This window comes from Phyllobates terribilis, unplaced genomic scaffold (assembly GCF_046119375.1).
Source record: "Phyllobates terribilis strain yellow unplaced genomic scaffold, ASM4611937v1 Scaffold_1__5_contigs__length_1240528914, whole genome shotgun sequence".
Taxonomy (NCBI): Eukaryota; Metazoa; Chordata; class Amphibia; order Anura; family Dendrobatidae; genus Phyllobates; species Phyllobates terribilis.
Window position 1 is genome coordinate 1,148,479,980 of NW_027362761.1, and position 13,376 is coordinate 1,148,493,355.

General features: G+C 45.4%; 1 protein-coding gene across 4 annotated transcripts in view; it reads right to left on the reverse strand.

Annotated features, from left to right (window-relative positions):
- The window catches only part of STK32B (serine/threonine kinase 32B), a 481,347-nt gene that overhangs the window by 156,178 nt on the left and 311,793 nt on the right, over nt 1-13,376 (reverse strand). The gene's annotated exons all lie outside the window — the stretch shown is intronic.

Consider the following 13,376-nt stretch of genomic DNA (forward strand, 5'->3'; position numbering starts at 1 on the left):
TTTCCCGTTACGGAAATCTGAGATGACAGTTGATGCTCATAAAGTTCTATGTAGTAGGAAAGAGGAGGAGGAGGGTCAAGCTAACTCATGTGCACATAATCTTATGGGGTTTTAGCGGGAATTTAGTAGGAAGAGAGGAGTTGGGAGCCGGACAGCCACTTTTGGTGGAGCCTTGGATGAACAATCTCACACCCTCCCTGCTCTATTGGGATTTATTTCAAAAGGGTTTGAGTTTCAATATGTGAGATGGGATTGAGTTGGTAAGCAGTTGTGGCGCCCCTGAGGGTTCAGTCGCCACAGAGGTACTGCACCTCACCCAGAGGTGTGGTGTCTCCTTCTCTCAGGTAAGGAGGGAGTGCTGCCCGGAACCCCAACACCCACATTCAACACTACACTGCTCCAGGCCGGCTGGAAGGGCAAGATGCATGTGCACAGTGCTGAGCCCTGTCCCTGGCTGGAGTGGGGGGAACCCAAAGGTAGGGGGAATCAGTAGTGGGTGTGGGTGGAGGAAGCAGTTTAGGGGAGCACCATTGTAGGAAATATAAAAAGGGAAGCCATCTTAGGGTGGCAGAGCAGTCAGTGAGAGGAGAGAGTGAAGACAGTCAGGGAGCAGAGTCTCTTAGGGGCTCTGCTCCACAAGTGGGGCCTAGTGCTAGAGGCCCAGGAGGGGAGCAGAGGAGGAAGGCTCCGATCTATAGAAGGGATCCCAGGGGGTACGGTGAGTGCAGGACGGCACCCGTACACCCCAAATCTGTCAGAAGACAGAGGGATCAGACCGCAAGAAGGGGACCGGCCCCTGGACCAGCCGTGTTACTCCAGGTCTCGGCTGGAAAAACCGGAGGCTTCTGGCTTTTATAGTTCAGTTGCCAAAGCCTCATTCTAATCTCCGTGAGGGTCAAGCAAGTCCGGGAACTCCAGTTAGACAGGAGGGACTTCAGAGCACCCGAGCGGGACTGAGAGTGGGGAAGCGCAGGGCAGGAGGGAGAAGACCCAGCGTGAAGTCGGTCTAGAGAGAGGAACACAAGAAAGCGGGGTTCCGTCAGGTGCTCCTAACCTACCTGAGGAAGAGCTGAACTCCCGGTCTGGTGAACGCAGCGCGACGTGGGAGGCTGTAAGCTGGACAGTGCAACCTGAGGAACTTAACAACTGTGAGTAAAGACTCGGATGACTGCACCGCACTGCCTCGATCCCTTATTTAAGCTGCGCCATCTTTCCTCCTGCACTACAACACCCAGCACAACCAACTATATCTACACTGCCCTGGAGCTAGTGTGGCACCCCAGGGATCTGGTTTCCACAGTAACAGCAATGTTATGTCTGAGAGCAGGTGGGAGGTCTCTTGGTCAGGAATCTGATGCATGCCACACCTCCTGCCCAGTCCTGGGAGGGGAAGAACTTCCCCTATATAAACCTAGGGCTGAGGCAGGGTTAGTGAGTAGAGAAGAAGTAGAGACAGAGAAAAGAAGTAAATATAGGAACAGAACATCAGGAGCTCTGTGGGAGCAGTGTTACAAGGAGTCAGGGGCTGGCAGCTGCAGAGCTCGCCCTGACTGAGAAGATTTCTTACCGGACCCGGAGTCCGAGGCTGTGGGGACTAACTCCTACCCAGCAGCAGAATCCGTCAGGCAGGGGATTCCAGGTCCTCTGGCCAAGAAACCCGAAGGCACGGTCACACGCATGGGACCAGCACCGCCGTCGTGGAGCGGAAGCTACTAGAAGGCCCCGAGTCACCGGCCATACGGGTGAGCACCACACGGTACACTGAGGGACGTGGGCTACTTATACCCGCCTCTAGCAAGGTAGCCAGAAGAGTACAGTTAGTTTGGGAGGCCTACAACTCCGCCTGGCCAGGGGAGATCCCATCTGCTCAAGGACTGACCAGGCCCCAATCGCTAGCCAATACTCCGGGAGGGTCTATCTTTGTCACCAGTAAAGACCCTGAACTACACCGTACCGTCTCCGAGTGGTTCCTGCTACCCCCATCATCCACGTCGGCTGCCCTGAGGCCATACCCCTCCCGTTGGGGGTTATACTATCACGCTGCACAATCCTACCACCGGCCTCAGCGGTCTGCCCTGCAGCAGCAGCTCCTTAGCTGTACTCAACGGGTGGCGTAGTCGTCCAACATCTACCGCTGATACATCGCCGCTCAGTTTGACTCCCTGGGCACGGACCGGGTCACCGCCACGAGACTACAACCCTCAACAGATCCGGCTCCGGGTAAGCTCCCGCGTGCGCAACGCAGCGCGACACAGGCCCAGGGGCGCGTCACTAGCTCTTCCTGTGGAGAGCCACACCATCCCTGCTGCAGTAACATCAGCTTCAGGGGACCTGCTCCGCAGCGGCGGCTCCCTTTGGCCGCACTCCACAGGTGGCGTCACGAACTTTATAAATCCCCCTATAAATAAAAAAACCCCTTTTTATTGACCGCCCTGGGTCATGGACCGGGCCAGCCACCGTGATATCCCCCACCAGCATCCATAGGCCTGGCTGCCGAGTATCCCCACGGCCCTGGGGGCACGTCACTGGGTTTTAGGCAGTTTTTTGTCATGCCAGTTTGTAGTTATCGCGTTGGTGGGAGGTCTGCAAATTTGGGTACTGTGGTTGATAGTGGGTGTTTGTAGGGGGCAACCTCCCAGTTGGCTTTAGTTTTGTTCTGGTAAACATGCATAGAGCTAAGGTACAAGCAGGGTGGTGCATTATAAAATCACCAAATTGGATAATGTGTGCCTCTGAGCTAGTGGTGAAATATCTAGATCAGGGATGTCAAACTCAAATATACAGAGGGACAAAATTAAAAGCTTGGACTACATAGAGGGCCAACCTTCATACAGCATAATGGCCCCACATAGTGCTCCATACAGTATAATGGCCCCACACAGTGCTCCATACAGTATAATGGCCCCACATATTCTTCCATACAGTATAATGGTCCCACCTAATCCTTCATACAGAATAATGGGCCCCACATAGTCCTCCATACAGAATAATGGGCCCCACATAGTCCTCCATACAGAATAAAGGGCCCCACATAGTCCTCCATACAGAATAATGGGCGGGCCCCACATAGTGCTCCATACAGAATAATGGGCCCCACATAGTCCTCCATACAGAATAATGGGCCCCACATAGTGCTCCATAAAGAATAATGGGCCCGCCTAGTGCTTCATATAGTATAATAACCCTACATAGTGCTCCATACAGTATAATGGCCCCACGTAGTGCTCCATGTATTGTAATGGTCCCACATAGTCCTCCATACAGTATACTGGGCCCCACGTAGTCCTCCATACAATATAATGGCTCCACATAGTCCTCCATACAGTATAATGGCTCCACATAGTGCTCCATACAGTATAATGGGCACCACATAGTCCTGCATACAGAATAATGTCCACACATAGTCCTCCATGCAGTATAATGGCCCCACATAGTCCTCCAAGCAGAATAATGGGCCCCACATAGTGCTCCATACAGTATAATGGCTCCACATAGTCCTCCATACAGTATAATGGCTCCACATAGTCCTCAATACAGTATAATGGGCACCACATAGTCCTGCATACAGAATAATGTCCACACATAGTCCTCCATACAGTATAATGGCCCCACATAGTCCTCCATGCAGAATAATGGGCCCCACATAGTGCTCCATACAGAATAATGGCCCCACATAGTCCTCCATACAGTATAATGGCCACAAATAATCCTCCATACAGTATAATTGGCCCCACATAGTCCTCCATACAGTGTAATGGTCCCACATAGTCCTCCATACAGTGTAATGGGCCCCTCATAGCCCTCCATACAGTATAATGGCCCCACATAGCCCTCCATACAGTATAATGGGCCCCACATAGTCCTCCATACAGTATAATGGCCCCACATAGTCCTCCATACAGAATAATGGCACTGTCTGGCATCATGGGCCAAATATACTCACCCTGTTGGCCAGATATGACCCGCAGCCCAGAGTTTGGCATGTGTGGTCTAGATGTAATACCACATTAGCATGTGTAGCTTGACCACCAAAAGTAAGATTTTCAAGTACCATCCCTTTCACAAAAATGGTTTTATAGTTCAAGTTGTAATTGTATCTGGAGTGGATGACCTGAGCCACTGATGACATCTTAGAAATGTTGCAATTTACATTTCTAAGTTTTACTAAATTGTCTACTGTGGCCAATTTTGGTGGATTTTTATGGACATTCCCTTTTCATATGTGCTGTCTTTTTTGGGTGGAGGTGCATGTAATGAGTCGCCAATGCACTTTGTGAAGGTGGCTAGATTTCCATGCACTGACTTCGGGTGGCTGCAGTGGGCTTGTGCTAGTACATAGCCGCCAAGTGACTAAGATGCAAGGTAACTGGTGGGGAGAAGAGGTATTCACAGATCATAAACTGCGCCCTAATGCCATCAAAAGGGTTTCACTGATTCGGAAAAAAAGTGTCCCCAGCTGCAGTTTGTTTAAAAACAAACAATGCTTTACTCTCCCTCCCCAGGTCAAGTGCTGAGTCTTCACCGCTACTCCTGGTGTCTGTTACTGCCTGCAGCGCCGGCATCTTGTCATGTCAGCAGCGCTGCTGCCAATAACTGAGCTAAAAGGCTCTGATAGCCTTATGGTATCAATTCGGGCTGTACCGAATAGTGCAGGAGGAGAACTTGTTACACCCATATATTAGTAATGCCACAAAATCATGTCCTCAACTTGAGTTAAATTTAAGATAAAGTAAACAACCCCTTTAAGCATCATGACTGGTATACCCCTTTAATTACTTGGATCATCCAGTTTATTCTTTCTTTTGCTAACGTTACCTTCACTGATATAATTGGGCAATTAAAATGGCACTAATGCGATGACCTGACCCGTTTCCTACACTTTGTTTCTTTTCTACTTTCCTAGATCAGAGAGCTCGGAGTTACGTAAGCTTTTCGATCAAGCACAGCTATTCTGTAAAGCTTCACACATCATTAGTGCCCAAAGTAAATCAAGAAGTTTCTAACACATGAGTGAACAGCAAGAAATAGGGTCAGTAAGGAGGCAGACGTAGAAGCTCATAGGGTCAGTAAGGAGCCAGACGTAGAAGCTCATGAAATATTAAAGTCTGAAGCATATGGATGAGCATCTCGGGTCAGAGAAATCGCCCTGTCATATATTAGCAAACCATTAGTATTTCTTACAAAACTGTAATTCCCAGAAATGAATGCATTGCTGCACATCAGGATCACTGGGTCACAATTACAGATTACAAGAAAGCGCGGTCAGTCTGAAGGAAAACCTTGACACAATGGGAAGATAAAAAATGAGCCTTCCTTCTCTTATAATGAAGAGTCATATATTCCCTGCTCATAGACTCCATCACTGGACGGATCAGATGATGGATGGAATGCAATATTTCCACTTGTAGACTTATAGGAAAATGGTGCTTTATATATTTTGTGGTCCAGAAGGTATTTTTAGGAAATGTCAAAATATTTTTTCCTAGAAAGGTTGGTGGATATTAGCTCTTTAATGGAAATCTGTCACCAGATGTCTATTCTGATAGTAGCATAATGTAGAAAGACCCTCATTCCAGTGATGTGTCACTTACTGGGCTGCTATTTGGACTTTTCATAAAATCATTGTTTTATTAACAGGATATTATCACTAGAGGACTAGTTAACCTGATGTTTAGTCCTCCATATTCATGAGCTCCGTATAACCCCACCCCCACCACTGTTTGGTACCTTTCAGCCTATGCACAGTGTACACAGAAAGCAGCCAATCAGTTGTGTGGGCGGATCATACAGGGCTCAGCATTCAGAAAACTGCTAGATCTGCAGCAGATAAAACAGTGATTTTTTTAAAAACTGCTGAAAGCAGCCCAGTAAGTGATACATCACTGGAATCTGCCCCTACATCATGCTGCTCTCAGATGGGATAGCAAAAACCTAATGAAAAATTTATTTTTAGAACAAAGGCAGTTTAATTTTTGGGCGTTTCCTCCTCCTAAGAGCCATAACTTTTTTAGATTTTGTTTGTTTTCATCACTGTATAAGGGCTTCTTTTTTGCAGGACAAGTTGTAGCTTTGAATGATATAATTTGTTTTACTGAAAACCAGTAAAAAAAAAAAATTCAAAGTGGAATGAAATGGGGAAAACATAGAATTCCAGATTTTTTTTACGTTGTTCAAAGACCTGATAATATTATTCTCCAGGTCAGTTTTCATTGTTTTTTTATAGAATTTTTGGGAGCGAAAAATGGCAATTCTGGCATTTCATTTTCTTTTCTTTAGGCCATTTCCTGTACAAGTTCAATTATTTTATATTTCATTAATTTGGGCTTTTGTTTCATGTGGTAATATGAAATATGCTTATTTTTTATTTGTTTATTTTTAGGAAAATGGAGGTGGTGTAAGAGGAGTAAATACTTGTATTCTCCATCAAAAAGCTATTCCGGAGCATATTTTCTGTTCATCTGCTATTCCTTTTGGAAATGTATAAATAAATTGACATTCTATTACTAATATGAACCTTCTCATGGCTGATATACCTGTTTTCTACTTAGATATATTCTACTTTAGCATCAAAATTCTAATGCACAGAAGAAAAGAATGGTCCAGTGTTCCATGCGCAACACTTTTCTCATCTTGAAATGGCTTTAGCTGGTGGAGTCGAGTACTAAGTGGAGTCGTAATTTGGTGCCAAATTCGGGGGCGGGCCTACCGCCCGTGCAGCCCGTTCATTGAACGGGGGCCCCGAGGGAGAGGGGGCCCCTCCAGCCTCCAGCAGGGCCACTATCAGGGCACGACTGTCCTCACTCCAGTATGGGGCCCGGCCAGTCGGGGCCCCCTTGGAGCCCCGTTGTGGCCCCCCTCTTGTGCGTCTCCTCATGGGGCCCCCGCAGGGCCAGTGTCAGCACCCGGCGCACCCGGGCAAATGCCGGGGCCCTGAGCAGGCGGAGGGGCCCTCACCGTCGGGCACCCCGTGTGCTATGGGACCCATGAGCGGAGGAGAGCGGTGTCAGCTCCCGCTCCCCCCCACTTGCTCAGGGCCCTGGCACCCATCACAATACTTGCCCCTCCCCGTGCCTCCGCAGCAGCTCCTGCATCCTCCGCGGCTGCTGCACAGTGACGTCTCAGGTCAGAGGTGACGTCTTTCCACCGCGCTCTCTCCTGAGCAGTCACAGCGCAGAGCAGGATGAGGCCAGCGACGCTGGAGTCCGGAGCAGCGGTAGCAGGTGAGAAGTGAGGTGAGTATTTGATTTTTTTTTTTTATTGTATGGAGGCCTGTGGCAGTATAAGGGAGGGGGGTGAGGTGGGGGTGTGTGACATCCTGCATGGGGCATTATAAGGGGGTGTGTGGCATGCTGCATGGGGCATTATAAGGGAGGGGGATGTGTGTGACATCCTGCATGGGGAGCGTTATATGGGGGCCAGTATCCTGTATGGAGCGTTATATGGGGGCCAGTATTCCGTATGGAGCGTTATATGGGGGCCAGTATTCTGTATGGAGCATTATGTGGGGGCAAGTATCCTGTATGGAACGTTATATGGGAGCCAGTATTCTGTATGGAGCGTTATATGGGGACCAGTATCCTGTATGGAGCATTTTATGGGGGCCAGTATTCTGTATGGAGTATTTTATGGGGGCCAGTCTCCTGTATGGAGCGTTATATGGGGGCCAGTATACTGTGTGGAGCGATTCGCTGGTTTCTGAGCTATTGTGGAATTTACAATAGATATCACTCATGTAATGTAAGAAGTGAAATCTTTGCATTGTACTATATATATATTTCTCTTCGGTATCTCTGCATCATGAATCATGGTATGTGTTAAAGGGGCTCACTGAGACTCTTTCGCCCGGGGCCCACAAAAACCTGGAGTCGGCCCTGGGCCCCCGGCCCCATGCTGAGCGCTAAGCGCCGGGACATCTCAGCACTGCTTTCCTCTGTGTAGCAGTGCAGTGCTGCTGCGGCAGCGCCTTCATGATTCCCCTGACTTCCGGTCATGTGACGGCGCCATCACATGGCCAGAAGTCAGGAGAACCTGGTGGCAGCGACGTGGACGAGCACCAGGATTCTGCAGGGATCGCATGGGGGTAAGTATAAAAAGTTTTATTTTTTTTAAATACAATTAATTAACTAGGAGTGGGGGGAATCAGAGATGCATGGGGGAAATGAGATGCACGGGGGGGTGAGATGCATGGGGGGGTGAGATGCACGGGGGGGATGAGATGCATGGGGGGATGAGAGCTGCACATGGGGGGTGAGAGCTGCACATGGGGGGATGAGAGCTGCACATGGGGGGGATGAGAGCTGCACATGGGGGGGATGAGAGACGCACGGGGGGATGAGATGCACATGGGGGGATGAGAGATGCATGGGGGGTGAGAGCTGCACATGGGGGGATGAGAGATGCACGGGGGGGATGAGAGCTGCACATGGGGGGGTGAGAGATGCACATGGGGGGGTTATGTTTACATAACTTTGTTGCCCTATGAAGGGCAGGGGGGGGAGGGCCCAAAAAATTCTTGCACAGGGGCCCACTACAGTCTGTGTCCGCTTGTAACACTTGGCACCAGGCTCCGAGTGGCCCAATGGAGAACAGGAGAATCCTCCAGTGGGCCCCCTGGCAAGAGTGAGTCACAACCATCTTATATGAGTAGTACTTAGCACCGGCCTCGGATTGGCCCACAGAACAGGAGGATTCAAATGAGACTGACCAATCTGTAATAGGTCGCTAAGTTACCATAGCCTGCCATTGTTCTCGACAGCACAGGTTTTGTTTACACAAGACAATGAGCTGTCGAGAAAGATGATCTTTTTGTGCAAACCAAATGATCATTTTACCCAATGAAGGAGCATTTGCAAACATTAAGGTCGACTATAATTCCTGTCTAAATTATACATTCATTTTATAGGTTCAGTGTTCCTTTAATGGGTTAAAAAGCTACCAGAAACCAACATAAGATACTTCTATCTGATCCCTTCTACTTGAATATCCATTTATTCTGTTGTTACAGAAAGGCACCTAATTAGCAGAATCGCAGTACTCCCATCTAAGCCTCCATCATAGTCCTTTTATATATTTGAGGGCTGTTTATTTCTGGATGGCATGTGACATGTGATTGTGACAGACTCTAACCTTGAGAAATTCTACCAGTCACATCCTATTGGAGATGTTTTACTGGTGAGTGAACATGTGCTTGAAGTTTATGTCAAGGTAAGGCAGTACGACAGGGCTTGTACTCATGTATAATGGATAAGCTTCTCCTGCTCATCTCTCCTGTACAGAGGTGAGGCGCGAAGGGTGGATGATCAAGACCATGTTAGGCCATGAAGTTTCTTTGCAGATGTCCAGCTATGTTAATGTTCTTCATCATTTATAGTTTATGTCTTATCAGTTCCTATATTCTGACCTGCACAAAGTTCTAAGGCTTATCGGTCTGAGGTTTCTTAGGCCCATCAGAAGAAATTATCAATTTGTAAAAAACATGCAAATATTCACTTTTTTCTGCTTGACTTTTGAGGTTCCATTACTGTGTAAGGCCTTTCAACCCATTAGACTGCAGTCAGAAGAACACTATGACCCCAATTCATCAAGACTGGCAATTTTCTTGCTGGTCTTGATGAGGAGGAGTGGTGGAGTCCGATACTCCTGATTCATGAAGTGGTGCGCGTATCTTCATTAATCTGAAGTGTGCACCTCTATGCACCACGCAAGAAATCGTACTTTAATTAGAGATTTAAATTAGACGAGCTGTATCGTCTCGCCCGAATTCTGCACAGTTTTTTAGAGCTGGGAGAAATTGGCATGAAACAGTCGCAAAATTTTTGCACAACTTAGAGATGCACCAACATTTTGTGATTTTTCAAAGCAATTTACTCCAGAATTCTGGTGAAATTGTTTGATGACTCATGGCTTATCATTTCCGACTCCCTAATATAAAGGAAAGTTTTGCTCAGACAAGTGTTCCTGTGTTCTCTAGGAGAGAGCCGCTGCCAAATTCCTCTGTTCGGGAAAAAAAGGATCGGACAATGACATGGCTGATCCAACTTTCTTAACCCTAACAACATCTGTCAGGGAAGAGTGGATATTAGACTCTTAGCTGGCCAGTCTAACGTGTATGGATGTCCTTATAGTGGCTATACATTTTAGATAGCTGTCCATCTAACATTTTTTCCTCCTCATCTCCCCATACACATTCACCTTGTCTCAGTTGAGTGTACTTATGTCCTCAACAGGGAAAGAAGAGTAAGCCACTTATCTCTTTTTCGGGTGTTGCTGACCATGCAGTTAATGGCGCCCAACCTTGGCGGGCTAAAGGCCACACAAATGTGAAACTAAATCAGGTGGCAATTGGCCATTGTGTTTGATTGAGTTTCTGTTGCATGAAGCCAGCTGTCTTGTCTGACCTTATCCCTCAAGAAACATTAACTATATACAGGATAGGTGGTAAATTCATGATTGTTGGGGGTTGAAATACTGGAACCCCAACTAATTACATGAATAAAGGGTGCCCGAGTCCCTAGTGTAAATACATGGCCACCATTCCTTTCACCACTATGAGTCCATTGAGCGGTATTGCTCGATTGCTCCATAGTGAATGGAGCCATGGTAGAGCATGCGCACAACTGCTCTAATCAATTGAGGGACATGGGTCCCCTGTTCAATTGATTAGTGGTGGTCTTAGCTGTTGGATCCCCAGCAATCATACATTTATCTATTCTGTTAACAGGTATTAAATGTTTATTGCGGGATAACCCATTTAAGAGCAAAAGGATCATGTTTGAATCCAACACCATATAAATTAGATGGTTGGCTGGTCCCAACAAAATCTTTTTTCGGCTACCATTCTTCTAACGTGTATGGCCACATTTCACACTACATAGGATTCCCCGCTGCTCTGGTTGACTAGTATTACGCTGGTCCTAGGTGACACAAATTTTCTATGACATAAAAATAGTCCAGGAACATTAATAAAAAGGCAAAGTCACAAAGTATTTACTAGGATAAAACATTTTTATGGAAGATGTGGTTCATGAGAAGGTCCAGATCTTCCAGTATAAATGATCCTGGGATTATATTGTTGATATATGGTCAACTCATATGTTATTTTAAAGATTTTCCTGTCTTATAGGTCATGGCAGGATTTCCGTAGACACAATACTAGATCATGTGAAACCAGTGCTATCAATCAATGCAGGTGGGTGGGGCTAGCAGGAAAAAAATGTCAGAGGGAGGGTGCTCCGGACCACACGGCTCCACCCACATTGTTTTAAGGACCTCATTAGCATAGGAACCTAAAGTAGATTTTGTCTAAAACTAGCCCACAGATTTTTAAACTAAAGGTATGGCTCTTCTAAGTACATTGTCTTCTACTAAGTCCTGTGAATATGTAGATATGGATTTCTGACTTGGTATACTCCCTTTGAGATATTAATCAACATAAAACTTTGGATCTATGTAGATTAAAAACATTTTTTAAAGAACATAGAAATATAATTATTGCGAAAGACAGATCCACTACATAGCAAATTGAAAAAGATCTGTCCTTGGCATGAATTTTGTTTCTCTGTTCTTAGAATGTAAGTGTGAATAGAGTTTTACACATTGCATCATTTTACAATTCTAGAATTTTATTTTATATTATGGGATATTTATGATTAAATTCTTGGCAGTAAAGTCATATTATACATATGTTGAAAATAGCATTTTGGAGAAATGAGAAGTGAATGAAAAACATTCCCAAGTGAAGAAAAAGTAAAATTGGGCCTGTACAAAAATCAGCAGGCGGAAGCTTATTTCAGCAGACTCTTTTCCTGCTGGCTTTGCCTTAGTGCCAAGGAAATAAAGATAAAAATGATTGACCCCTGGAGGAACATTAGGAATCCAGATTAGTACATTTCTATACATTCTGTGGTGAACGCTCGTGACGATCAATAGTTTATTCATCTCACTTATAATGATGACTCAAGGTTATAATATACCTCATTAGATGTTCCTTAATTATTTTGCCACTATGACCACCATTTTACAAAAAAAGCAAACATTTTTTGAAGGGTGTTAAAATAATTATTCATATATACTGAATATATATATATGTGTGTGTGTACTCTTTAAAATCTACTGGGTGTAATAAGAATTTAAGGAACTTTTAAAAGATCCGCGGATCATGGCTAGTGTCCCTTTCAAAAACTTAGCAGATGATCCCTAGCCATAGTTATTTCCTACTCAGGGGTGGTACGCCAGTACAACACGTACACAGTCCTTGACATTGGCACAAATTTTACCAAGGTTTATACGCTTGCCCTATAAGACCCAGCCATTTTCCCCGTCGCCACCATTTTCTCACTGCTGCAGCTGAGTGTTAGACGGCACCACTGCTGCTGTGGGCGCTATACTTTGTAACTGTGTGAATTGCAAGCGAATTTGCTCTTAACCACTTCGCACCAGAGCCTGTTTTTGCCTTCGTGACCGGGCCAATTTTTTCAATTCTGACCACTGTCACTTTATGAAGCAATTACTCTGGAACGCTTCAACGGATCCCCCTGATTCTGAGATTGTTTTTTCGTGACATATTGTACTTCATGATAGTGGTAAAATTTCTTTGATATCACATGCGTTTATTTGTGAAAAAATCGGAAATTTGGCGAAAATTTTGAAAATTTTGCAATTTTCAAACTTTGAATTTTTAAGCCCTTAAATCAGAGAAATATGTCACACAAAATACTTAATAAATAACATTTCCCACATGTCTACTTTACATCAGCACAATTTTGGAACCAAAATTTTTTTTTGTCAGGGAGCTATAAGGGTTAAAAGTTGACCAGCGATTTCTCATTTTTCCAACAAAATTTACAAAAACATTTTTTTAGGGACCACATCATATTTGAAGTCACTTTGAGGGGTCTTTATGACAGAAAATACCCAAAAGTGACACAGTTCTAAAAACTGCACCCCTCAAGGTGCTCAAAACCACATTCAAGAACTTTATTAACCCTTCAGGTGCTTCACAGAAATTTTTGGAATGTGGAAGAAAAAAATTAACATTTAACTTTTTTCACAAAAATGTTACTTTAGACCCAATTTTTTTTATTTTCACAGGGGTAACAGGAAAAAATGGACCCCAAAATTTTTTGTGCAATTTCTCTTGAGCGTGCTGATACCCCATATGTGAGGGAAAACCACTGTTTGGGCGCACGGCAGGGCTCGGAAAGGAAGGAGCACCATTAGACTTTTTGAATGTAAAATTTGTCTGAATAATTAGCAGACACCATGTTGCGTTTGGAGAGCTCCTGATGTGACTAAACAGTGGAAACTCCCCACAAGTGACACCATTTTGGAAACTAGACCCCTTAGGGAACATATCTAGATGTGTGGTGAGCACCTTG